This window comes from Chiloscyllium plagiosum, unplaced genomic scaffold (assembly GCF_037043375.1).
Source record: "Chiloscyllium plagiosum isolate Xiang-an unplaced genomic scaffold, Cpla_swu_hap1 HiC_scaffold_40, whole genome shotgun sequence".
Taxonomy (NCBI): Eukaryota; Metazoa; Chordata; class Chondrichthyes; order Orectolobiformes; family Hemiscylliidae; genus Chiloscyllium; species Chiloscyllium plagiosum.
The window spans coordinates 71,960,448-71,988,140 of record NW_028270178.1 but is presented as its reverse complement, the minus strand read 5'-3'; the positions used below and the strand labels follow the sequence as shown (position 1 = coordinate 71,988,140).

The 27,693-nt window shown below is 45.0% G+C and overlaps 1 pseudogene; it reads right to left on the bottom strand.

Moving 5' to 3' along the window:
* Positions 1 to 668: 668 nt before the first annotated feature.
* Positions 669 to 27,693, bottom strand: part of LOC148138608 (uncharacterized) — a 194,909-nt pseudogene continuing 167,884 nt past the window's right edge.

Below are 27,693 nucleotides of genomic sequence, written 5' to 3'. Positions count from 1 at the left end.
GGAGGGCTCGATCGTAACACAGAATTTATAGCAGAAATTTACAGTGTAATGTAACTGAAATTATACATTGAAAAATTGACTATCTGTTAAGCCTTTCATTTGTTAGAATACAGTGATAGTTTCACTTCTTTCATGTGTAAATCATAAAACCTTTTTTTTAAAGTTGCATTCCCGGGTGAGTTGTTAACAATGGTGATAGCTAGACAATATGTTGAAGGTGTAAGCCCCCTATGTTCTCTGTCTATGACCTGATGTATAGATTGATTCTAATCTAAAAAGTGAGCTAACAGACTTTTACATAAATTCATGCAGTTTTTGAGCTCAGAGGTCTACATGAATGCATGCAGTTTTTGAGCAAAGTACAATGTAACTCTGCAAGTGCAAATTCACCCCACAAAATATATGTGTGCATGTGGATCTTTGTCTGTCGGTGTGTGTGTGTCTGAGGTGGATGTTGTGAGTGTGAGAAAGTGCGTGTGTGCTTGTGTGTAGGGCGTGCAGAGTGTCTTAAGTCTGAGAGAGGGTGCATGTGTGAGTGTGGGAGTGTGTGTGTGTCTATAAGGGTGCGTGTGGGTGTCTGTGTGCGCGCCTGTGTGTATCTGTGTCCGTGTGTATGTGAGAGTGTGTGTGTGTAGGAATATCTGTGTGTGTGTACAGTGCAATGGTGATCATCGGTAATGTGACATGAACCCAAGCTCCTGGTTAAGGCCCTCCCTATAGGTACCGAACTTCGCTATCAGCCTCTGTTCGGCCACTTTTCTCTGTTGCCGATCCCGAAGTCCACCTTGGAGGATGGTCACCCGAAGGTCCGAGGCTGAATGTCCTGGACCACTGAAGTGTTCCCCAACCGGGAGGGAACCCTCCTATCTGTTGATTGTTGTGTGGTGCCCATTCATCCGTTGTCGTAGCCTTTGCTCTGTTTCCCCAATGTACCATGCCTCCGGACATCCTTGTCTGCACCGTATAAGTTAGATAACGTTGGCTGGGTCACAGGGGTACCTGCCATGTACAAGGTGGGAGGTGTTCCCACGCGTAATAGTGATATCTATGTCCACAATCTGACACGTCTTGCAGTATCCACCGTGACAGTGTTGATTGGAGTTGTCCTGAGAGCCGGGCAGTTTGCTACGAACAGTGATCTGTATGAGGTAGGGCGGTTGTTTAAAAGCAAGTAGTAGAGGTGTGGAGAAGGGCTTGGTGAGGTGCTCATCCTCATTGATAATGTGTTGCAGGTCACGAAGAACATGGCGCAATTTTTCAGTCCCTGGGAAGTACCGATTAACGAAGGGTACTCTGTCATTTGCAGCCCGTGTCTGTCTCCTGAGGAGGTCATTACGGTTCCTTGCTGTTGCATGTCGGAACTGGCGGTCGATGAGTTGAGCATCGTACCCCGTTCTTGTGAGGGCATCCTTGAGTACTTCCAGGTGTCCGTCACGTTCCTCCTCATCTGAAAAGATCCGGTGTATGCGTAGGGCTTGTCCATAGGGAATGGCTGTTTTAATATGTTTTGGCTGGAAGCTGGAGAAGTGTAGCATTGTGAGTTTGTCTGTGGTTTTGCAGTATAGTGTGGTGCTGAGGTGTCCATCCTTGATGGGGACGCATGTGTCCAAGAATGAGACAGATAGTCGAGAGTAGTCCATGGTGAGGTTGAAACTTGTTGATGTCACTGAGAAGTTTTATCAGTGATTCCTCGCCATGGGTCCAGAGGAAGAAAATGTCGTCAATGTACCTGGTGTACAATGTTGGTTGGAGGTCCTGCATAGAGAAGAAGTCTTGTTCGAAACTGTGCATAAAAATGTTGGCATATTGAGGTGCAAATTTGGTCCCCATGGCTGTCCCGTTTGTCTGGATGAAGAATTGGTTGTCAAAGGTGAAGACGTTGTGATCGAGGATAAAGCGGATGAGTTGTAGGATGATATTTGGAGACTGGCAGTTGTTGCTGCTGAGTACTGAGGCTGCTACCGCGATGCCATCATTGTGGGGGATGCTCGTGTAGAGTGCGGACAGGTCCATTTTGACGAGGAATGTTCCCGGTTCAACTGGTACGTGGGTGCTGAGTTTCTGTAAGAAATACGTAGTGTCGTGACAGAAGCTTGAGATCACCTGTACAATAGGTTTCAAGATGCCTTCCACATAGCCGGAGAGATTCTCACATAGGGTCCCAATGCCCGACACAATGGGACGTCCCGATATGTTGGCTTTGTGTATCTTTGGAAGGCAGTAGAAGTCGCCTACACGAGAAGTACGTAGAATGAGGGCGCGTAGGGAACTCTGAAGGACTGGATCCAAAGTTCTGATCAGTGTTTTCTTTGGTCGGATCAGCTGGTAGTTGCCTGTAGTGTTCCTGGTTGTTCAGTTGTCGGTACACTTCCTTACAGTCGTCTGTTCTATTCTGAATGACAATGGTTCCTCCTTTATCTGCTGGTTTGATGACAATGTTGTCATTTGTTTTGAGAGCCTGGATGGCATCGCGCTGTGAATGGCTGATGTTTTGCTCTATCTTGTGGGTACGGCTGATGAATCTGGCATTTATATATTTCCCGACAGTTTGAGCATACATGTCAAGCCAAGGGCAGCGGCCCTCCGGCAGGGTCCAAGTTGACACCTTCTTTGATCGCTCCTCTTCAGATCCCTGTGATGACTGTTGGGATCATAGCTGGCACCTTGAGACATAGAAATATACAGCACAGAAACAGACCCTTCCGTCAAACTCATCCATGCTGACCAGATATTCTAACCGAGTAGTCCTATTTGCCAGCACTTGGCCCATATCCCTCTCACCGTTCCTTTTCATATACCCATCGAGATGCCTTTCAAATGGTGCAAATGTGCGAGTTGATAATCTAAACACTTCTTCAAGGCTGCAATGTTTCCTACACCTGTCACCATTTCAGATGCCGTCAGACCTGCTGAGGATCTCTAGCATTTTTGTTTTTATTACAGATTTCCACCATTTTGCTGTAGCACTTACAGTCAGAGAGTTATACAGCATGAATAGTCTAACTCGTCCATATCGACCAGCTATCCTAAACTTATCCAGTCCCATTTAGGAGAGTTGGTCTATATCACTCTGTACACTTTCTATTCATGTACTCCTCCAGATGCCTTTTAAATGTTGTAATTCTACCTTCGTCCATCACTCCTATGGCAGCTCATTCCATACGAACACTAATCTCTGAGTGAAAGGTTTGCCCCTCAGGTCGCTTTTCAATATTTCCCCTCTCACCTTAAACGCAATCTCCTCTAATTTTGAACTGTCCAACACTGACTGGAAGCAAAGACCTTGGCGATTCACCCTGTCTGTGCTCCTCCAGAAGATAGCCCCTCAGTCTCTGACGCTCCAGGGAAAAACAAAACTCCAGCCTATTCAGCCTCTCCATTTAACCCCACAGTCCTAACAATAACCTTGTAGATATTTTCTGAAACCCATCTCAAGTTTAGCAAAACAGAGTCATAGAGATGTACAGGATGGAAACAGACCCTTCAGTCCTACTCGTCCATGCCAACCACTTCATTCTCATAATGCACCTCCCTCTGTCTGTGTGAAGCAAGATGTGCCTACGGTCCCCTTGAAGTCTTGCCCCTCTCACGTTAAACCAATGCCCTCGACTTTTGGCCTCCCCTATCCTGGGATAAAAGAAACTGTGACTAGCCACCCTGTCGTTGCTCCTCACAGCTTTTTGAAGTTGTATCATGCCATCCCACAGCGTCCACTGCGTCAGGGAAAATATCCTCAGCCCCTCTCTTTCCTAAACATTTCGGTTTTCCAACATATTTTCTGTTGCAGGGAGACCAGAATTGAAAGCAGTCAGGGCATTCCAAAATTGGCCGAGCCAATAAACTGTACAACCAAACCATGATATCCCAACTCCTATACTCAATGCACTGCCCAATAACAGCTAGCATACCAAACACCACCTTCCCTGACTTGTCTACCTTCAACCCCACTTTCAATGAACTATCAACCCACACTGCACGGTCTCTTTGTTCATCAACAGTTGCCAGGAACTTATCATTATGAGGTTGAGTCCTATTCTGGTAACATGTTTCCAAAATCAGGGAGAATAGAATTGAATGCAGTATTCTAAAACTGGCCTTACCAATGCACTATACAGCCACAACGTAATCTTCTAACTCCTATACTCAGTGACAGAATCCCTACAGTGATCCCATGAAACCAGACCAACCATCGGAACAGCATGCTTCCCTAACCACATAACTGAGCATTTCCCACGGCTAATCCACCTAACCTCCATGTCTTTGGGTTGTGGGAGGAAACCAGAGTATCCAGTGGAAGACCTTGCAGATGCACACAGAGAGAATGTGCAAGAGAGTGGAATCGAACCCGGTCCACTTATTGATCAGTGCTCGGAACAAAAAAGGGCAGCGTCCCAAATGCCACATTCAACAACTGATCTCCCTGAAACTCTACTTTGCAGGAACTATGCACTTGTTCTGAGCCCTTCAGAGGGATTGAAGGGATGGGGAGAAAACAGGAAGAGGGTTGTGCTTTAGATATATAAAATAACTCTGTGTCTCTCCCCTCTGTCTCACCGTCCCTGTCTCCCCGTCCCTGTCTCTCCCCCATCCCTATCTCTTCCCCATTCCTGTCTCTACCCCCGTCCCTGTCTCTCTTCCCGTCCCTGTTTCTCTCCCCGTCCCTGTCTCTCCCCACTGTCCCAGTCTCTCCCCACACATACCTGTCTCTCCCCACCGTCCCTGCCTCTCACCCTCATCCACGTCTCTCCCCGCCTGTCCCTGTCTCTCCCCGTCCCTGTCTCTCCCCGATCCCTGTCACCCCGTCCCTGTCTATCCCCGCCCCAGCCTCGCCCCGTCCCTGTCTCTCCCCGTCCCTGTTTCCCCCGTCCCTGTCTCTCCTTCCCTTTCTCTCCCCATCCCTGTCTCTCCCCCGTCCCTGTCTCTCCCCCTGTCCCTGTATCCCCCGTCCCTGTCACTCCCCATCCCTGTCTCTCCCACCGTCCCTGTCTTTCCCCCCGTCCCTGTGTCTCCCCCTATGTCCCTGCCTCCCCCCCACGTCCCTGTCTCACCCGCCCGTCCCTGTCTCTTCCCCCGTCCCTCTCTCCAACCCCACACCCTGGTCCCTGTCTCCCCCCGGTCATGCCTCCCCCCGTCCCTGCCTCCTCCCCCGTCCCTGCCTCCTCCATTGTCCATGCCTCCTGCCCCATCCCTGCCTCCCCCGTCCCTGTCTGCCCATCTCTGCCTGTCTGTCACCCCCTCTCTGTTTCCCCTTCTGTTCCCCTCCTCTCACTCCTCCATCTCTTTTCTCCCGTCCATCTCTGTGCCACCCCTCTCTATCCCTCAACCCTCTCTGTTTCCCCGACTCTCTACCCACCACCTCTCCCTGTCCCCTGAACTACAGAACGAGGGAAAAAATCTTGTTGATTTACCCTACCCATGCTCGGCCTGATTTTCTAAATCTCCAGAAGGTTTCCCCTCATCCTTCGATGCTTCAGGGAAAACAAACAAACCAACACTGGCAATGTCATTGTAATACTTCTCTGACCACGTTCAAGTTTGAGAACATCCTTCCTATAGATAGTAGACAAGAATTGCTTGGAAAATTCCTGAAGTTGCCTAATCAAAGTCCTGTGCAGTCACAATATGACCTCCAACCCCAATATTCAATGCCCTGACCAATAAAGGAAAGTAAACCAACTGCATTCTTCACTATCTTATCTATGTTCAACTCTACTTTCGAGGAACTGTGAACCTGCACTCCAAGGTCCCCAGGAACTTACTATTAACTGCTAAGGTTTGCTTTTCCAAAATGCAGCAACTCACATTTTTCTGAACTGAACTCCTCAGCCCATTCACCCATCTGATCCAGATCCCCTTGTACTCTGAGTAATTTTTTTCACGGACAAAGTTTGTGAGAAGATTTGTAGCTCGGGTTCTCGTTGCTGTGGTTCTGTTCGCCCAGCTGGGAATTTATGTTGCAGACGTTTCATCCCCTGTCTAGGTGACATCCTCAGTGATTGGGAGCCTCTTGTGAAGCGCTTCTGTGATCTTTCCTCCAGCATTTATAGTGGTGTGTCTCTGCCGCTTCCGGTTGCCAGTTCCAGCTTTCCGCTGCAGCGGTCAGTATATTGGGTCTAGGTCGATGTTCTTATTGATATTCACCAACACCCGGTAGGCGCCGATTCAGGCTCATTGATTTGGTTCGACGTCTGTAGACAGGAGCTGGAAAACTGAATTCAAAGGGAGGAGAGAGAGTGTGAGATTTGCGTGTGGAGGAAAGGAGTGAGGAGATTGGTTTGGATTTCAGTTCATGGAAGAAAGAAATTGTGAGACTGTGATTTAAAGCTTTGCCAGAACAAGGAAACTACAATTTAATCCTATAATTGTCTTACGAATGCTGAATTAACAGTGGTGACTTGTTTTCTTTGTTGTAGGGTACTGAAAAGGTGGATTTGCGGATGAGCAATTGAACTTCATTTTCAGGTCGGCATGGATCAAGTAAATATCATTGACCTTTTCATGTGGAAGGAAAGGTGTGCATTCTGTCCGTGAGCGAATATTTCAAATATCAGTGAGACTGGAAAAAGTACTGAGACACAGCCAAGTCCATGTTAGTGTGGTGACTGTGGAGAGAGATTTCATTTGTTTTTAAAAGTCTAGAAAAACATGGCACATTTCCCTGGAACAATTAAGCCTCTGCTTTGTTTTGAATGCGGACAAGTCTTTAATTCATCATGCAACCAGAAAGACAAAAGAATACCTGCATAATGGAAAAAAAAGATGAAAATGGGATTGTTGTAAAGGAGTTAATTATCGATTATGTCTTGTTCATTATCTATTGGCTTTGTCACATCGATTCCAGCGCCGTGGGGAAACCCTGGAAATGTGATGAATGCAGTGTAGGTTTTGGTTATCAAACTGTAAAAAGTTCAGAGCAAATTTACAAGGATGTTCCCAGGGCGAAAGAGTTGGTGTTATAAGAAGACGTTGGACAATCGAGGACCTTTTTCATTTAAAGCAGAGGAAACCGAGGGTGGTTTATAGAAGTGTATAAGATCATGAGAAGCATGGGTAAGGTTAATGCATTGTTATTTTTCCCAGGGAATCGAGGACTGGAGGGCATCATTTTAAGGTGAGAGGAGAAAGAATAAAAGAGAAGCTGAGGGTGGTACATGTATGGAATGAGCTGCCATTGCAAGTGGTTGAGGCAAGTTCGTTCACAACATGAAAAAGGCATAGATAGCAAAGAGACAGAAACATATCGGCCAAGGGAAATAGGGTTAGCGTGGATGGACATTTTGTTCAGCATGGGTCAGTTTGGGCCAAATGGCTTGTCTCTGCTGTAGGATACTCTGACTCTAAGTGCATTCACTATTTCTCCCGCTATCTCTGGTCGTACCCAGGGACGTATTCCATCTGACAAGGAGACTTGTCTACCTTTAGCTCCATTAGCTTGCCCAGCTCCAATTCTCTCGTGATAATGGTTTGTTTCTTGGTCCTCACCTTCCTCAGTCTCCTTATCAATTACTGGCATGTTCTTCGTATCCTCCACTGTGAGGACTGACCGCTGTGTACTCACATTCCTAAACCCTGCTGGATAGGAATGACTGGGCACAGAACTCTGAGAGGTCTTCTTTGAGTCTTTTATTGGTGACGCATGGCAGTTACCTGGATAGTGTACATGCAAAACATCTCCAGGCACTATCATGTAACTGTCTGCCTGTCTGATGTATGGATCCCATTCTTATACCTTTGTGATTTGTGGTTTCCAGTGGAGGCTGACTATCAGGATTATTTCCATGGCAACAGCAGTTAAAAAGTGGAGTTCAGTTCAGCACTTTATGGTTAAACCACACACCGCTACCCCACCCCCACGTATCTCACTCAAGTACCTGGCATACGCTTCAGTTTCAGTGGGGTTGCCAATCAGAATTCTGATGTGGAGGAGCCGGGGTTGGAGTGAGGTGGACAAAGTTAAAAATCACACAACACCAGGTTGTAATCCAACAGGTTTATTTGGAAGTACAAACTTTTGGAGAGTGCTGTGATTTTTAGCTTTATTAGGATTATCTCTACTGTAACAGTAAAGTGCTTCAATAATTAAAGGCCATATGTTCCCCGTACAATAGTATCCCCGCTAGCAGTGTAAACTGCTAATCCGGCCCTGGGGTATTTTCTAATCACTTTTTTTTTACCCCCAATCCCATCCAGCTTTCTATTGATCTTTTTAACGTTTTTCCAATCACCTAGTTTCTCGCTTGACTTTGCTAATTTGTGTGTCTTTTCTTTCAATTTGTTAGACTCCCTCATTTCATCAGACAACCATGGCAAATTACTCCTTTTCCTACATTTCTTCTTTTTCACTGATACATACTTTTTCTGAACGCTTTGAAAAATTGTTTTGATATTCCCCCACTGTCCGTCAACTGTCCCACCACAAAGTCTTTGCTTCCAGTCTACATTAGCCAACTGCTCCCTCATCCTATTGTAGTCTCCTTTGTTTAAGCACAGGGTCTTGGGACTGGATTTAATCTTCCCGCTTTCCATTTGTATTCTAACTTCAACCATACTTATCACAAGTCTTTTGTCAGATTACGAGGTGAGGCGATGTTTCCTGGGTGTTTTGGTTTTCATTATCAAAGATCTTGGCTTTTTAATAAAGCATAGGATAGATATTGGCGATTTTTCTGGACGCTGTGAATGTACTACACGGTCTAAGAGTATCCCCACAGTCTCCCCTCAGTTTAAAATTGCAAAATCATCATCTCCCACATGCTTCCTCACTATCTAACTTTGGAAATCTAATCCACCTGACTATCCTGCTTTTTCCGAAAATCTCTTTTGGTGAAGATGGTGAGTTTTAGATTCGGCTTTCCAGTTATTACCGTCAGAAGATAAGCACTGGGCACAAGAGAGGCAATGCAGCCATTCGAAACAGCTCCACCATTTAATACGATGATGATTGAGCTCACCTCGGTCTCAGCTGGATTTTCCCGCCTTCAACTCATTGCAAATTAATAATCTCTTGATTAAATTTGCTCATTGTCCTGGCATCCACCGCATTTTGAATAGGGAATTCCACAGATTCACATCGCATTGAGATAGGTACATTCTTCTTCATGAGAATACAATAGAGTCTCTATCGTGCAGAAACAGGGTATTCGTCCATTGAGTCCACACGAACCCCATTCAGACCCATCCATTCCCTGTAACCCTGCCTTTCCTGTTGTTAATTGTCTATCCGGCATACGCATGGACCCTGTGGGTAAATTGGCATGACCAATCCACTAATCTGCACATCTTTGGACTGTGGGAGGAAATTGGAGCACCGAACAAAACCATGCAGACATGGGGAGAATGTGTAAACTCCACACAGTCGCCTAAGGTTGGAATCAAACTCTGGTCCCTGACGCTGTGAGGCAGCAGTGCAAGCCAATGAGCCACCTCTGCTTAAATTCTGCAGCCCCTTATTAAGCTTCCCGCACCGCAATTGGCTGAATGTATATTCCTTACGTCAGAAATCGGGTTGTCTAAGCGGATGTCTCAGTAAAACCCAGTGACAGCCCATACATCATGTGTGCCTGAATGAGGATCCGATACACAACACCCTCCAGTCCACACTTCTCAATCACTTTCCAGAGACAGGTCAACAGTGGCTTCATGGGGACTGCAACTCCCACGATCCCTTTGGCAGGGACCACACGTGTGTGGGGACACCCGGCACAGTACATGTACGGAATGTGGGCGGGTTTTGGAGCATGTGTTTTGGGGTAACTAGCGGAAAGCACTTCACGCTGTGATTGGTTGGAGAAGGAACATATCTGTTTATAGTATTGATCTGTTGGGGGATCAAAGTGTCACCACACCCACGTGGGACCAAGTTCCATCCCCAATTCTTCACAATGCTGGGAATAGGAAACAGAAGGATTTGACCCATTCTCCCAACCTGAAGGTTCCTCTTCTGTCCAGGATCTGCCACCTCCCTTTCTGTTTCCTTTTGTTTCAGTCTGCTGTTACATTATTGACTTGCAGCAACTGAAGGGAAAGGACGTGAACCCAGAAAGGGTGCAGAGTCTAACCAGGGGCAGGAAGTGGTGGCATGGCTCTGTTTATCAGCAACTCCATGAGACTGGGGAGGGTGTGCATTAAGGGGCAGCAGAGTCAGAATGGTGGGAGAGAGTAAGTGGGCTGGAGGGTTACAGCTTCGGGGGAACAAAGGGGAAAATATATTCCAGAGAAACTAGAATTGTCTGTTCTGAATTTCTAATCTGTACATAATCCTTTATACAAGGTGCTAGATGGTGAAGATTTGCAGAAAGAAATCTCAACATCATGTTCAGATTGTGATTAAGTTAACCAGCATTTGAAGAACCAAAGATAGAGAATCATTTGGCCAAACTCCTGCAACACTCTCCCTCCCAGCATTGTCGGTATATCTGCACCAAATGGACTGTGAATGGTTTAAGACTGCAGCTCACTATCATCTTCTCAAGGGTAACTAGAAATGGGGAATAAATGCTGGCTGAGCCAGTGATGCCCATATCCTGCAAATGGATTTTATCTCTAGTTGCTGGAACCTGGTTGATGTTACTGCAGGATGATGAGGGATGCTGAGTGCATCTTCCAGTAACAGTGCCATCACATTACCCCTGCCTGCACCCACACAGTAACACCGCCACATCACTTGAACAAAAGGCAGTGATGCCAAAGGAGGACTTAGATATAGTTCTTTGAGATAAAACCATCAAAGGGGATTGGAGCACAGCAGGAACAGGAGACTGAGCTGGATGGTTAGCTGTTTCCCATTGAGTGGGGGAGCAGGATCGAAATGCCTTCTCCTGCTGCTATCTCCCAGGTATGTACATAACCATGGAGCCCGGGTAGGAAGAAGTAGGCAAGGCAGAGATTATCCAGGAGATTGCACTTCCACATCAATTTTCAGTGAGGGATGGTTTGATGGATTTTATTTAACATTTGTCTTTAAGACAAGGTTTGTGACTTTGTTTTGTTTTAAATGTAAACGTTTATTCCACAATAAATAAATCTAAAAGAAAAGACACGGAATATCTGAATATAAAAGTTTTAAAATTTCAAATGCCCTTCAGAACAAAGTCCTGTCTACTCCCGTACACCATCACTTACTATTCACTCACACTCGAGGGAAACATTCCCTCCATGTCTGAACCTTTGGTTTGATTAAACTGCTTTTCAGTTTGCGTTCTGTGTGCTGTCAAGCGTTCTTTTTTTCCCCTACACAGAAGTGTTAGCACATACGGAGGAGCAACCTTCCCACCATCAACATCATCATTATTTTGTTTTGGTTTTTGTTAATATATAATCACCGGCAGTAATCCATTTGTAAACTAATTGAATATTTCCAAACAAAGCACATTACGGACCAAGCAAACCATTACAAGTGGCAGAGTGAGAAGGGACAAAATCAAAGGAGAGTTGGGAGTGAGGGAGCAGCAGTGGCGATAAAGCACTGTATCCCCTGCAGTGCCCACCGCTATCTAAAGGCATCGAGAGTATTGATATACACCACATGCTCCTTCTGCAAGGACACCCTTGCTGTGTAGCCTTTATCCTCAATCATAGAATAGAATCCCAACAGTGTGGAAGGAGAGTAATGGCTCATAAAATCTCACCAACAATCCAAAGAACCTCCCACCCAGAGCACTCCGTCCCTGTATCACTGATTTTCCCACGGCTAATCCACCTTGTCTGCACATTCCTGGATACTGTCGACAATTTAGCATAACCGATCCACCTGACCTTCACATCTTTGGACTGTGGGAGGAAACCAGAGCACCTGGAGGGGACCCACACTATCATGTGGAGAATGTGGGAACTCCACACAGGCCGTTGACCAAGGCTGGACTCCAACCTTGTACCTGGTGCTGTGAAGCAGCAGTGCTACAATCACAATTTAAATCAAAATTTAAATTTGTGGAGACTCACTGCCCAAAGAGACATCCCAAGGTTCAGAAATTGGCAATATAAATTCAGTCAACTGCAGCCCAGTTAATGTGATTAACAGCCACACATCGATACTCCAACAGTCTCATCATGTACAAGGTCCAGTCCTGACTGTGATGAACAGTAACTCCAGAATCAGAGTCCTGCAGTGATGTGTGAACTCTACACCACACGGAGCAGGGGGATGACCACTTCCCTGTGAGCACTCACTGGGCTCTCAGTCGTGTTGAAGATGCAGCAAATCCCTTGTCACAGAGAGCTAAATAGCTCCTCAACAGTGTGGTCTCGCTGTGGTCTCAGGGAATAACTGAATCCCTTCTCACACACTGAGCATCTGAATGGCCTCTTCCCTGTGTGGGTTCACTGGGGGTCTCGGGGGGAGGGATGAATCACTGAATCCCTTCTCACACACTGAGCATTCGAATGGCCTCTACCCTGTTTGTCTCACTGCGGACTCCGCAGGTGGTGCATTTGAGTGAATCTCTCGCTACACTGGGAGCAAGTGAACGGCCTTTCCCTGGAGTGAACTCGCTGGTATTTCAGCAGGTCAGAGGACTGAGTGATTCCTTTACCACACACTGAGCAGGTGAATGGCCTCTCCCCGGTGGGAATGCACATGATGTATCCGCAGGTGAGAGATTTGAATGAATCTTTTCTCACACATGGAGCAGGTGAAGGATCTAAATTCACTGTGCCATCTCTGGTCCTTCAGCAGAATATAAGATCGAGTAAATCCCTTCTCATACGTGAGGCAGGTGAACGGCCTCTCCACAGTGTGACTATGTCGGTGAGTGTCCCACTGGGAGGGGTAAGTGAATTCCTTCCCACAGTCCCCACATTTACACAGCCTCGCCCTGGTCCCGCCACATTGGTGTCTTTCCAGATCACATGACCAGTTAAATATTTGACTGCATGCGCTGGGAATGCAGCGTTCCTCTTCAGTATTACCGATAAGGATCAGGACCTGCGGGATTGGATGACTCTGCAGTTGATGTGATGCTAAAGCTGAGTTTCCCATCTGGGAACTCTCTCTCTCTGTAAAATAAGTTTTTCCCTATCATTACTACAACACCCAACACCAGCTCCCCCTTCAGTTCTCCTTCATTTCTAAGTTTGGACTCATGCAATGACCTCAGAAATGTGCCTTTCTCTCACTTGTTTCTGAAGGTAAATTATAACTATTTTGAATAACTTTATGCACTTTATCAGCAGAACTCACACTTACTTTGTCATGTAAGATTTTTAACCCATGGAAAATTTGTTACCAGCTCCGATGACAGTTATAATGCTCTGACCACTTCTCTGGAGCCAGTGTAAGTCAATTCTAACAATTATCAATCAATTGTATCTGAACAGTATGCCCCCACAGCAGTAGGTGCTCTGACACTCAATGCTCATCAGTTAAGTTATTTTTCTTAAAGCCCCTCGTATGTCTGGCTATCTGGCAATACAATTAAAGATATTTTATACAGTAACATTATAGTCTCAATTGCCAGTTCCAGTCCATGAAGCAACCAGTAACATGCCCCCGTGAATTGAATTCTAACAGCAGAATTGCCCTGGCAGGAGAGATTGAGGAGATTGAAGCTGTCTTCTCTGGGGTAGCTAAACATGCAACACTTCAAGTGAACAAAAATCTTAAAGATCTCAATATGATAGATGCAGCAAGGATGTGCTCCCTGCCTGGTGTGTCTGGAATGAAATAAGCACTAACTGTGGCATCTTTACCCAGCATCTCCTATAGCTGCATGAATTATTAAGATTTATTTGCTGCTCCAATTCTACTCTCCTGGTCATTCCCATTTGTAAATGCTGTAATGTTGGTGGACGTGCAAATTGATAACATTTGATTGAATCAATCCCAAAACCTTTCTGTATCTGTTTCTCACTTTTGCTCATCGAGACCGTCATTCAATCTGACCTGTGTACAATCCCTGCCCTGACATTTCCTTCGAGTGCTCAGAATGAAATGTTCACACAATTGTTAATGTGCAAAATAAGGCTGATTAACTCATTAGCTCTACAAAGGATCCTCACACTTGTCTGAATTAAACTCTGCCTGCAATTTCTCCACACAACCTTCCAACTGATCTCTTTCCTACTATATGCTTTGACAACATTCATCACTGTTCCCAACTTCATCCATTTGTACCATTTGCAAACTTGCTAACTAAACTTCCTGCATTTTCATGGTAATTAATTATATATTGAAAGTAACAAAGGTTCCAGCTCTGATCCTTGTGGAACAGCACTGGCCACAGGTCTCCTGCCAGAAGCATACCCCTGCACAGCTTTAGCTGGGAGAAATGTCAAAGAGAAGCCTTGAATTGTATGTTTAGCAGCACGAGCGGTCTTTATTCGGAGCTCCCTAATAATGCATGATGGGAGAGTTTCCTCTCTCGAACTCTGTTACTCCCCAAGCGAGAGCACACTTGTGTGTTTCCTTCATATGTTCCAGTAATATTTTTCCGCTGACCTGATCGCCTGGGGTTTGGGGAGTTTGCAGGTTGGGTTCGGCGTATCTGTAAAGTCCATCTGTAATTGCTCCCGTGGGCCCTCAGTCTCAGCTGCTATCTCTATTTTATCCTGATTGTTTTTCCCAGCACGCAGTCTGCACAGATTACACACCTTTGACTATATTTTACTGTATTTCTGTCTTTTTCAGACCACCCCAGCAACGAGTCATCTGATACAGCATTTTATCCTGCCCAGTATGAGATAGGCCATGCTATGCTTTTAATAATTTTTATCTTGTACATTGTGGTGCCACTGCATGGTCTTGTATCTTCCAGACCCTGTTTTTCCCTCTCATTGCCCCATCCTTTTTCCCATTCTCGTTTCTCTTCTTGTGGGGCTGTTTCTGAGAAAGTCTTAAACCTTTCCTCTCTCACTTCCGTAATGACTGCCACTCCCTCTCATGTCAGTACTGTTTCAATAAGTAGTCTAGCTGCCTTACTCACAAACTCTCTGACCTATTGTTGTAGAATTTATACTTTGCTGTGACCATTAATCTTAACTTGATCTGAGTCATGAGGAATTTTCGCTGTTTCCACCAACTCTTTACCCTATTCTTCACACTGTCTGTGGCCCGCAGACGCAGTGATATAACCGCACAAAGCCCAGGCCAATATATGGTCATGAACTGTTTTAAAAGGCATGCCGTATGTTGATTCACTAGCCCCTGGTTAATTTCGGTGCTTCTGGCGGGGCTTTAATCTGATGCTTGGGCAGAATCCTTCCCTCGTCTCCTACGATCAACCTTCCCTCAACATCTACCACTACTGAAGCAGTGTGTGGTGTTCCCTCGTTTTGTTTCCATGAGCCATCTACATATAACTCCAACACTCCATCTCCTTCTTATGGAGCCTCAGCAATCCCGCCACGCACTCCATTATCAACCTCTCTCCCACCCTCCAGTTAATCTCCTTCCTTCACAATCAGTCCTGCTGGGTTTATAAAACTATCCCTGACTGCTTGTACATGTTAATCTGCAGGGATTAACACAGATTCCCAGTTACGTAATGACTACCTGATTCTGCCCTTAATTTTCTGTCCTTGATAGACTCACCAAACTGTGGGCTGTGTGTAGGCCGCCATGTACCATCAGTGGTTTGGACAGTGTGAACCAATTACAGATTGATCAGGTGATGCAATCCAAGGCCTGAGCTCACCAATGTCGTCCTGCCAGTGCTGTTCCTCTCTGAGCAGAATTATACACCACCAGTCTCTGCCTATCACCTTGCCTTTGACACGTGGCTGCTGTATAATATCCATTCTCGTTATCGCAGAAAATATGAAATAGCTTTGACCCGTCTGGCAGTCCGAATCCTGGGTCGAATGGCAAGGCTTGCTTTAAACTGGTAAAGGCTTCCTCTGAATGAGGGTCGCATTCTATTCTTTCTCTAGACTATGCCTCCCTCTTAACAGGGTCTGCAATAGTTCTGCCAATTCTGGATAATTCTCCACAAAATGCTGAAAATAGTAAACATATATAGAGTTTGTCTTACTCCCTTTACGGAATGTGAGTGGGTATTTTTAAAATCCTAATCTTTCAGTCAGCTGGGACTGTCCCCTCTGCCTTCCTGATTTGATCTCCCCGATATGATGTCCCAGGTACGTCTCTCCCTACCTTCCCAAATGCACGCCCTGTGGTTTAATTTTAAGCACGGCCTGCCTAAACTTACCCAATACTCTGTTTAGTATCCGGATATGTTCTTTCTCACCAACTGAGGCGATGTGGTGTTGGGAAGATCAATTTGACTTACTCCATATGACTTATATTGGTGTACTAATACTGTATACTAATATTGTGGGAAACCTGAGGTAACCATGTCACGTGTACTGTTTTCCTCAGGCAGTAAACACCAGCTTATTCTGGGACTCCAGGTCCACAGGTATGTACCAGAACCCAATCACAATGTCAATGACTGAGACAGTATCTGTTGTAATTTCAATCCATTTAATATAGCGGAGGCGTTCCCTACTGTCAGATATACTTGAGTGGCAGAATTGTTTAAGGAGGTAGAATCAATAGTGAGGTGGGAGGTGCCGTCCAGCTTCGGTGAATTAGTCTTGGATAATGTCAGTCCGACTATTCTCTACTTCTCTAAGTCTTTTCCTGTCACAATTACTGCATCCTCATTTCAACCTTTGGTGAGATCCTTTTTGTTTTGCGAGTGAGAGGGCCCTTCATCTTTACAGGGTCGACAGATAATGACCCACATTCCTGTTTGAATGACCCACATTCCTGTTTGAGTTACCCACACCGCTAAGTGGGTCCTTGCTATAACTCCCCAGATTCACTGACTGCCACAGTCTCCCTGCAATGCAACTTCTCAGGAGATATAGGCTCTTCAATTCTTCCTGTCCCAATCCTGGCCAGAGTGTCCCCATGTTATAGTTCAGGCCTCTATGTCAGTAGTTGTTCCGCATTAATCTAAAATGGTAACTCCCAGAATGTTCCCTTCCTCAGTTTCACACCCCTGTATCTGAACACATTTTATCACATCGCCAATCTTCATCGGGACAGGTTCACTTCATCCAGCTTCCTCGGTTCCCCCTCCAACTGCTCTCATTTTAATGGTAGGGGTGGCAAGGGATAAATCCATCTCGGTAACTGATATAAATGCTCCTATATTAACATCACCCCGCCCATTGCTGTCCCTCTTCCATACGTGGGCGCTTTGTCATCTAACCCGGTCCAGTCAGTTTCACCATCCTCAATGCCTACTGAGGAGAGCGGGGCACTGACTATCTCCCCCACTGTAACTACTACCTGGCCCTTCGGCTTCAAGGCCTCACGTCTGAGAGCCACCACCTTCACTCGTTACTGTTTCTCAAAATAATGTAACATATTCCGTCATTCCTGGAATAAATCAGAACAAAATGTGAATTTGGTTTTACTTGAAATAAGAATAATTTGACATTCACTTTTCATATATATAGAGGTGAAATTTTATTGTGATTATTTAAATAAATTTACCGTTATCATATAGTGAACATAACCCTGGGAATCAATGACAATGGTAACTGCTTGATATGTGATTATTTGTACCCGTTTTTGCATTGAAAATTCAATTTTACTTCAGGCTTGTCACCTCTTACACCATGCATTGGAAGAGAGATATCAGAGAAAATTAGACTGTAATTCTAGCTCTACTACAATAATGAACTGAAACAATATTTGGGCATGTGTTTGAACTGGAAACTGTTTAATATTTGGTGTCAGTATAGACACGAAAATGTTTTAGTTTGCAAGTTGTTCTGCACTTAGAATAAATTGAAAAGAATTGTGATTATGAATTGACCATTTAAAATATATTTTAAAGAGAATAATCAGTTATATTTTTTGAAGGAAAAATGGAAAGGAAATAAAGCTGTATACATTAGTATTAATAGTTTAAAAATGTTTAGAGGTTGACCGGGGTTATTTGATTCAGAGAGGTTGCATAAATATAAAGACTAATTTGCCTTTTTCATTGCATTGTTGTTTCACTAGAATCTGTTGTGCTCTAAGCTCTTGTTGTGTGCAATGTACTTTTGCTAATAGCTTAATTGATCTGAGAGACCCTGATCAGGTTTACTTTGCCTGTAAATTAGTAGCCAGTCAGCAACACACCTGATTTTCTGAGGGGAACCAGAGATTCTTTTCAAAGGAAATAAGTGGCAGATCACACTGAGAATGGTTTCCAGCACATAGCATCAGCAGGGAAGTGTTTTTTTTCTAAAGAACTTTAATCTCTATTTATAAATCTGATAGCATGTGTGTTTGTCAGTTTATTGAGGACTCAGCCCCTTTGTTCTGAGCTGTTTTTATACAAGCAGTTAGTTCAATGTCGTTCTGCCAAGAATGTTGTTTGTTTTCCCCTTTTACTGTGATTCTGTGAGATTACTTTCTGCGGATAAAATATTCTGTGAATCAGTGCTGTTCAGTAACTGAACATTGAATGATTTTGACTCTAATAGAGTAATGGCCTTGTTTTCTATTAATTATTCACTTTCCAGTTCCTGATTGTGTTGAATGTTACAGAAGCAGTCTCTGGGCAATGTTTCCATTCACTTGTGTTGGAGTCACTGACAGCCACGTGGTCAGTCAGTTTCAGGCTGATGGATCAGTTTCTCTGTCCTATTAGCTGGTTGTCACTTGCTCAGTTTCCGATGGCTCACCTCAGTGTCAGTCCATCAGCTGCTGAAACCCTCCATCCAACATTTGTTCCCTCTCACCATGACTATTCCAATACAGTCCTAGCTTGTCTCCCACATTCTACATCCATGTACTCATGACCACCTCAGATTCTACGTCTGTGTCCTTACAGAAAGTCGGTGCATTGATGTTGTAAGTTCAATTAAGTTTCTGCTCAATGATAATCCCCAGGATGTTGATAGTGGGGGATTCACTGATGGTAACACAATTGAATATCAATGATGATGAATAGATTATTTCTTATTCGTGATAGTCACAGATTGCATTTGTGTAGCATGAGTATTACTTGCCCCTTTTCAGTCCAAGCCTGGATATTGTCCAGATCTTGTTGTACTTGGACTTGGTCTGCTTCAATGCCTGAGGAGTCATGAATGATACTGAACGTTGTGCAATCATTGGCAAACATCCTCACTTCGGACCTTATGATGGAGGGAAGGTCGTTGAAACAGCTGAAAATGGTTAGACCAAGGATACTACCCTAAGGGACTCCTGCAGAGATGCCCTGGAGCTGAGATGACTGACTTCCATCAACCACAAACTTTCCTATATGTCAGGTATGACTCTAACCAGCGGATATTTATTGATTCCAGTTTTGCCAGGACTCCTTAATGCCACGGTTGTTTGAATCCAGCCTTGATGTCAAGGACAGTCACTCTCACCTCACCTCTCGAATTCAGCTCTTTTGTCCATGTTTGAACGAAGTGTGTAATGAGACCATGAGCTGAATGACTCTCGTGGAACCCAACCTGTGTGTCAATGAGCAGGTTGGTGCTGAGCAGTTGCTGCTTGATAGCACTATTGATGACCCCTTCCATTACGCTACCGACGATGGGGAGTTGACAAGTGGGGCCGGATTGGATTTGTCCTGCTTTTTCTGTACAGGACATAACCTGGGCGGTTTTCCACATTTTGAGGTAGATGCCAGTGTTGTAACTTTACTGGAAAAGCTTGGCTAGGGAAGTGGCAAGTTCTGGAGGACTAGTCTTCAGTACTATCGCCAGAATGTTGTCTGAGCCGGTAGCCTGTGCAGTATCCAATGCCTAAAACCATTTCTTGATATCACGTGAAGTGAATCGAATAAGCTGATGATTGTTATCTGTAATGCTGGGGACCATTGGTGGAGAACGAGATGGATTTTACACTCGGCATTTCTGGCTGAACGTTGCTGTATAAGACCATATGACAAAGGAGCAGAAATGAGGCGTTTAAGCCCATCGAGTCTGCTCTACCATTCAATCATGTCTGATTGGTTTTCAATCCCATTTGTACACTATCTCCCTGCAGCCTTAGCCCTTGACAGTCGAGAGCGTGTCTATCTCTGTTTTGAATATACTCAATGTCCTGGCCACCACAGCCTTCTGTGGCAATGAATTCCACAGAGTCAACAGTCCCTGACTGGAAACATTTCTCCTTATCACTGTTCTAAAAGATCTTCCCTTCTAAGACTCTGCCTATGGGTTCTAGTCTCTCCTATCAACAGGAAAATCTTCCCAATGTCCATTCTGACCATTTCATTCAGTATTCTGTTAGTTTCAAACCAATTTCCCCCTCATTCTTTAAAACTACATCGAGTATAGTCCCAGAGTGCTCAGATATTCCGCATATGGAAAGTCTTTCATTCCTGAGAATATTCTTGTGAATGTCCTCTGGACCTGCTGCATGGCTAATACATTTTTCCTGAGGTATAGGGCCCAAAATTCTTTATAAGACTCTAAAGTTTATGTGATCACAGCTTTTTAAAGTAGTCAATGGTTCTATTTCCCCGAATAAAGTTCATGACCTTTCCACGTTGTATTTCATCTCTTACCTCGTTGCCCACTCTCTTAACCTGTCTAAGTCTATCTGCAGCCTCCCCGCCTCCTCAATACTACCTGTTCCTCAACCTATTTTTGTATCGTCTGCAAACTGAGCTAGAACGTCCTCAGTTCCTTCATCGAGATCACTAATACATGAAGTGAATAATTGTGTTCTCAATTCTTACCCTTTCGGAAAACCACTAGTCAACAGCTGCCATCCTGAGAAGGCTTATTTTATCTCCGCTCTCTGCCTTCTACCAGAGAGGCAAGCTCCTATCCATGCTTATACTTGGCCTATAACACCATGGGCCCTTATCTTATTCAGCAGCGTCTTGTGTGGCACGTTGTCAAAGGCCTTGTGGAAGAACCATTGGTTCTCCATTGCCAAACATGCTTGTTACGTCCTCAACGAATTCTAACAGAATTGTCAAGTATGGCCTTCCCTTGATGAAATCATGCTGACCTTGCCCGATTTTACGATGCACTTCCAAGTATTCAGAAATTTCGTCCTTCACAATGGACACCAAATCATACCAATGACTAAGGTCTGGCTAATCAGCCTTTCATTTTCCGTCTTTTTCCTTACTCCCTTCTTAAACAAAGGTTTTATATTAACAGTTTCCCTGTCGTCTGGGCTCCTCCCTGCTTCCAGTAATACCTGAAACTTCACTACTAAAGCCTCCACGATCTCTTCAGCTATTGCCTACAGAACTCTGGCGTGCAGTCCATCTGTTCCAGGTGAGCTATCTATTTTCAGAACTTACAGTGCTGTAGCATCTTTGCCTTGGTGATGGTCACCATACTCATCTCTGTTCCCTCCCCCTCCCCACTACCACCTATACTTTTGAAGTTTTGGGATATTACTCGTGCCTTCCACCGTGAAGACTGACACAAAGCACTTATTCAATTCCTTAGTTTCTTTGTTCAGTTTCTTTGTTACCCATTACTAATTCTGCAGTGTCATTTTCCAGCAGCCCAATGTCCACTTTCGAGTCTTAATCATTATATATCTGAAGAAATTCTTGCAATTTTTTTAATATTACTGACTAGCTGTCCCTTATACTTAATCTTCACCCTCCCTATTTCTTTCTTCATTATCCTCCATTGGTCTTTGCAGGCTTCTCAGTCCTTTGGTTTCCCACTGCCGTTGCCACCTAATATGCTTTCCGTTTTGCGTTTATGCTGTCCCTGACCTCCCTGGTCAGCCATGGTTGCCTCATTCTTCCTTTTCCTAGGGGCGAATTTTGCTGTGCCACTCGGAATGCTCCCAGAAACCCTTGCCATTGCTGTTCAATGTCGTTCCTACTCGGCTCTTCTCTCAGTCAATCCTCTCCAGTTCCTCCTTCAGGTAGCTACCCTTATTCAATTGTAAAATAGTTACATCTTATTCTACCTTCTCCCTCTCAAAGTGCACAGTATATTCTGTCATATTATGGTCACTGCCTCCTGAGGGTTCCTTCACCTTACGCTCCCTTATCACGTCTGCCTCATTACATAACACTAAATCCAGTATTGCCTGTTCCCTGGAAGGTTCCTCCGCAAGCTGCTGTAAAAGCCATCTCGTAGACATTCCATGAATCCGTTTTCTTCCAATCCACTACCAATCTGATTTTCCCAGTCCCCCTGCATATCGAAATCCCACTGATCACTGTAACCTTGCCTTTCCATCACACTTTTCCTATCTCCTCATGTATCTTAGGCCACAAATACTCAGTATTGTTTGGAGTTCTGTCCATAACTACCGTAATGTTTTTTTTTCTAACTTTGCGGCTCCTCAACTCTCCCCACACCGTTTCTACATTATCTGACCCTACGTTATTTATTGCTATTGAGTTAATTTCATTTCTTACTAATCAGGCAACTCCAGCCACTCTGCCCACCTGTCTGTCTTTTCATTTGGATGTATATCCTTGGATATTTAGCTCCCAAAAAGGTCAGCCTTATGTTTTGCACTGATGTGCTGGGCTCTTCTATCGTTGATGATGGGAATATTGGTGGAATCACCTCTTCCAGTGAGCTGTTAAATAATCTACACCAAATTTCACTATATGTGGCGGTAATGCAGAGCTTAGATCTGATCTGTTGGTCGCTGCATCACTGAGCGCTATGTATAAACTGCTGCTTATGCAGTTTGGCATGCAAGTGTGTTGTTTGGTTGATTCACCAGGTTGGCATCTATCTTCATGTATGCCTGGTACTGTTCTGGCATGTCCTCCTGCTCTCTCCATTGAATAAGAATTGACGCCCTGGCTTGAAGGTAATGGTTGAGTGGGGGATATGTCAAGCCATGAGGTGCTTGATTGTGCTGGAGTACAGTTATGCTGTTGTTGATGATCCACAGCGCCTATGGACGACCATTCTTGAGCTGCTAGATCGGTTGACAGTCTGTCACTTTTAGCACGGTGATAGTGCCAACAACACGATGGAGGGCATTCTCAATGTGAAACCGGGACTTATTTCCACCAGGACTGTGCGGTTGTCACTCTTAACGATATCTGCCATGGATAGATACTTCTGCAGATGGCAGATTAGTAAGGATGTGCTCGGGTATGTTTTTCCCTCTTGTTGGCTCCCTCACCAATTACTGCAGACACAGTCTCACAGCTATGTTCTTTTGGACCCGACCAGCTCAATCAGTGATACTGCTGCTGAGCAGGTCTTGGTTGTGGACATTGAAATCCACCACTCAGAGTACATTTTGTGCCCTTGCCATTCAAGTGTTTTTTTTTGTTTTAATCATTTGTGGGACTTGTGTGTTGCTGGCTGGCGAACATTGATAGTTCATCCCTATTTGCCCTTGAGAAGGTGGTGTGCTGCATTCTTGATTCGCCGCAGTTCACTTGCTGCGGGGTTCCCCACAATTCCGGTAGCGAGGGCATTCCAGGATTTTGATTCAACGACTGTGAATGAACAGCAGAATATTTCCAAGTCATGGTGGCGAGTGGCTTGGTGGGGAACTTGAAGGTGTGGTTTTCCCAAGTATCTTTGGACCTTATCCTTCCAGATGGAAGTTGTCGTATGTTTTGAAGGTGTTCATGAAGGATCTTTGGTGAATTTCTGCAGTGCATCTTGTAGGTAATACACACTGCTGCTACGGAGCTTCTGTAGTGGAGGGATTGATTACTTGTTGATGTGGTGCCAATCAAGCGCGTTGTTTTGTCCTGGATTGTGTCAAGCTTCTTGAGTGTTGTTGGAGCTGCATCGATCCAGGCAAGTGGGGAGAATTCCTACACACTCCTGACTTGTGTTTTGTAGCTGGCGGATAGACTTTGGGGTGTCAGATGGTCAGTTACTCACCGCAGTATCCATAGCCTCTGACCTGTTTTAGTAGCGACTGTATTTAAGTGGTGAGTACAGTTATTTGAAGGATGAAGGATTTGAAGGTTGAATTTGAAGGAGCGCTGGTTACAGTGTTTTTTTTATTGGTGATGATCATTGTCTGGCATTTGTGTAGTGTGAATATTACTACCTATTGTCTGCCCAAGCCTGAGTTTGTGCAGATCTTGTTGCATTTGACAAAAGATTTCTTCAGTATATGGGGAGTTGCGAACCATGCTGAACACTTTGCAATCATTGGTCAACATTCCCACTTTTAATCTTATGACATGGGGAAGGTCGTTGATCAAGCAGCTGAAGATTGATGGGCCTAGGACACCACCCTGAGGGATTCCTGCAGAAATGTTCTGGATTTGAGATGATTGACCCCCACAACCAAACCATCTTCCTTTATGCCAGGGGAGCGTTTACTCCCTGATATCCATTGATTCCAGGGTTCTTTGATGCCATACTCGGTCAAATGCAGCCTTGATGTCAAGGGCTGTCACTCTCACCTCACCTCTGGAATTTATCTCTTTAGTCCGTGTTTGAACCAAGGCTGTAATGAGGTCAGGAGTTGAGTGACCCCAGAGAAATGCAAACTGGGCATCACTGAGCAGGTTATTGCTGAACAGGTGCTGCTTGATAGCCCTGCTGATGACCCCTTCCATCACATCACTGAGGATGGAGAATAGACTGATTCGGGGGTAATTGACCGGGTTGGATTTGCTCTGCTTTTTGTATTCAGGATATACTTTGAGAGGCGCAGGACCAAGGGAGTGCTGCACTGTTACAATGTAAGCATGGAGGGAGTGTTACACCATCAGAGTGTCAGTATTGAGGGAGTGCTGCACTGTCAGAGGATCAGTACTAAGGGTGTACTGCAATGTCAGAGGGTCATTACTAGGGCACTGCTGCACTGTCGGCGGATCAGGACTGAGAGAGTGATGCACTGCAAGAGTATCAGTGCTGAGAGAGTGCTGAACTGTCAGATGGTCAGTACTGAGGGAGTACTGCACTGTCAGAGGGTCAGTACTGAGGGAGTGTTGTACTGCCAGAGGGTCTGTACTGAGGGAGTGCTGCACTGTCAGATGGTCAGTACTGAGGGAATGCCGCACTGTCAGAGGGTCAGTGCTGAGGGAGTGCTACACTGTCAGAGGGTCACTACGGATGGCGTGCTGCGCTGTCAGGGAGTCAGTAATGAGGGATTGCTGCAATGTCAGAGGGTCAATATGGGGGCAGTGCTGCACTGTCAGAAGGTCAGTGCTGAGGGAATGCTGCACTGTCAGCGCATCAGTCTGGGGTATACCTGCATTGTAAGAGAGTCCGTACTGAGTGAATGCCACACTATCAGATGGGCTGAATGGTCTAATCTCTGCTCCCATGTCTTGTGATCTAAGAGGAATATCTGAAATTGTTCAGTACATTTCTGCCTCTGCGTCCTTCATACCCTGCTCAGTAATAATTCTCACGTCCAGATTCCAGAGACTGTACAAACAGACCGTCTTCATTTGGATATTGAACCTGAAGAGGTTCCACCCTCTTTTCCCAGGGATCGAGTTTTCGTTTCACGTGACTGACCGGCCAGCTCAAAGGGATATTTTCATGCTGCAGTACTGAGCTTTATTCCTCAGCTTCTGTGTGCTCATCCCAAATGAATCCCACTGTCCCACACTCAGCACATTCGTGTGTTCATTATTTATGTGCTTCCCAATGCTAATCCACATCCAGAATGACATCCCACACTCCTCCGAATCGTATCACAGGCTAATTGCCTGGCAAGGAGAAGTGCTAAGGGAGAAAATAAAAAACTGAATGGACTTTACAGTGACATTAAGGGTGAATTGATAATGAGAGAAACAGTAGGATGTGGAACACAGTGAGCATTTGTGCATGGACTCAGAGACGATGGGAATAGATGCATTTTGTCAATGCTCATTGGGACAGCGTTGATATGAAATCGTGAAGATGCTCTGTGATACAATTAAATGAATTAGCATATATATAGAGAGAGATGGTTCTGTGTGGTCTGGCCTTCTTAAAACCCAATAAATCTCCAAAGACGGTGGAAATGCATCTCAGTTAACCGAATGAGGTGAAGGAGGAAGTAGCAGGTACACTTGCAAACATTTTCAAATCACCTCTGGCCACAGGAGAGGTGTCGTCGGACTGACCATGTGGTCCTGTTATTCAAGAAGGAGCATGGGATATACCAGGCAGCGACAGGTCACTCAGGCTAATACCGTGGGTGGGGCGTCTGTTGGAAGCAATTTGGGGAGGTAGAATTAATCAGCATTTACAGAGACGAGTTCATGAAGAACAGTCAGAATGGTTGTGTTAAAGGGAGGTCAGGTCTGACCAATGGGATTGCACTTTTTAAGGAGATGACCAAGTGTGTAAATAAGGGCAATGCTTTCCTGTCGTCTGCTTGGAGGTCAGTAAGGCTTTTTTCAGGACCCAAACTGGAAACTAATAGTGAGCATGAAAACTCAAGATCCAAGGAATTTGGAACAGAATGCTGAGTGGCAGGAAGCAGACAGTGACGGCCCAATTAGAAATCTCTGTCCATACATGTCTCACTGTTGGGGTCTTGCTGATATGGTTGTGAGAAAAGATTTAGATATGAATGGTGGAGGGTTAATCATTGGGGTCATGAATGATATGAAGTTTGGTGGGGTGATAAATACTGAGGAGGATAGCCTTAGGTTACAGAAGGATGGAGATGGCCTTGTCAGATGGACCGAACAGTGGCAATGGATGAGGTGCCTGAAGACTGGAGGGTGATTAATGATGTGCCATTATTGAAGTAAGACTGCAAGGAACAGCCATTGAACTATGGAGTGGTGAGCCTGATGGCAGTGGTGGGTAAGCTGTTGGAGGTTATTCTGAGAGACAATTTACATGCATTTGGAAAAGCAAGAATTGATTAGGGATGGTCAGCTTGGCTTTGTGTGTGGAAATAATGTGTCCAACTTGATAGAGCTTTTGATTGGATGACCAAGAAGACAAATGAGAAAGTTTCACATGGGAGACGGATTTGTAAAAGGTTAGATGAGATGGAGTTTACACATTCTCTCTGAATCTGTGCGGGTTTCCTCCGGGTGCTCCAGTTTCCTCCCATAGTCCAAAGATGCCATGGGAAATGTAGCATTACAGGGATAGAGTAGAGGATGTGAGTCTGCGTGCGATGCTGTTCAGACAGTCAGTGTGTAGCCAATGGACGGAATGGCTTGTTTCTACACTGTAGAAATTCTAAAATTAATCCAGAGAGACAAGTCATGTTCTGGGGACCTGGGCTCCAATCTTGGACGGGGGTGGATGTGTGTCCTTACAGTCTGAAGGGGTTTGAACGCGGTCTGAGATGGGGAGCTGGGCTGCATCCTGAAGTGTTGAGTATGCGAATGTTTTGTGGAGCTACTGTCTGAGGGGTTTTGCGGGTTAAACACAACAAAGTGGTACTTTCTTAGATATAGAGGATGTATTTTCTGAGGTAATGAAGGAGCACTTTCTGAGGTATTGAGAGAACACTTTCTTAGGCATTGAGGGGGCACTTTCTTAGGTATTGAGGGAGCACTTTCTTCGGTATTGAGGGAGCACTTTCTGAGGTACTGAGGGAGAACTATATAGCGGTACAGAGTGCAGAGGGTCGAAAAGAACAGATGCAATTCCCCGAGGCGCCCTGGTGTTGTAATTTGAAATGGAAGCTACTCTCCATTTCAGATCATTTTAAACAATTAGTGAAAAATAACATCAGCATTTGTCTGAAACATGGTTTGGAGGAAAACTTTCATCAATCTATTGTCACTTGTTGCTTGGAGACGCTTTAGAAAAGCAGGCACCCAAACAGACTATTGCTGTCGATGCAAGAGGTGGTGCACAGGAAGATCCAACAAGTCATCTGTAGCTGCTGTCTGTCCCCCT